Below are 543 nucleotides of genomic sequence, written 5' to 3'. Positions count from 1 at the left end.
AGTGGGGTGATTTTCAAATATCTTCACCTCACTGCAAGAGGAGGAGTTTCGAGAGGAGGAGTTTCGAACGGCCGATGTGACATGGGCTCCTTAACCCTTGAAGCCCTGACTCTGATTCCAGTCCTTCTCCAAAGCCGCTCCTGGACTGGCTGCTGAATTTATCCTATTTTGGCTGCCGGTGAAGAGCTGAGCCTCCCAGCCCCACCCCAAATTGGAATCACACGTCTCTTGAAGGAGCTCTTTTAAATTTCTCTCAACTTTTAATTACGTTCTCCTTGGTGCCCAAAGAAGATTAGCATCTGTCTGTCCTTCCAGATCATCTAATTGGCCAATGTCATCTCCCCTCTGACTCAAAAGGAAAAACTAGAAATGTTGGAAACCTACCCCTCTCCTTTCTCTACTTGCCTTTTCCTTTCTAGGAATTGTTTATAGATTTTAACTGTTTCGTCACGTATAGTTTTAGAGGGTTCTTTCAAATCACCACATAAACAGTAATCAATGAGGCATTTAAGTAAAGTCATCACGAAAATACAGCCAAAAACT

The sequence above is a fragment of the Camelus bactrianus genome, chromosome 22 (assembly GCF_048773025.1).
Source record: "Camelus bactrianus isolate YW-2024 breed Bactrian camel chromosome 22, ASM4877302v1, whole genome shotgun sequence".
Taxonomy (NCBI): Eukaryota; Metazoa; Chordata; class Mammalia; order Artiodactyla; family Camelidae; genus Camelus; species Camelus bactrianus.
The sequence above is the reverse complement of the archived record's forward strand: the minus strand, read 5'-3'. Positions refer to the sequence as shown.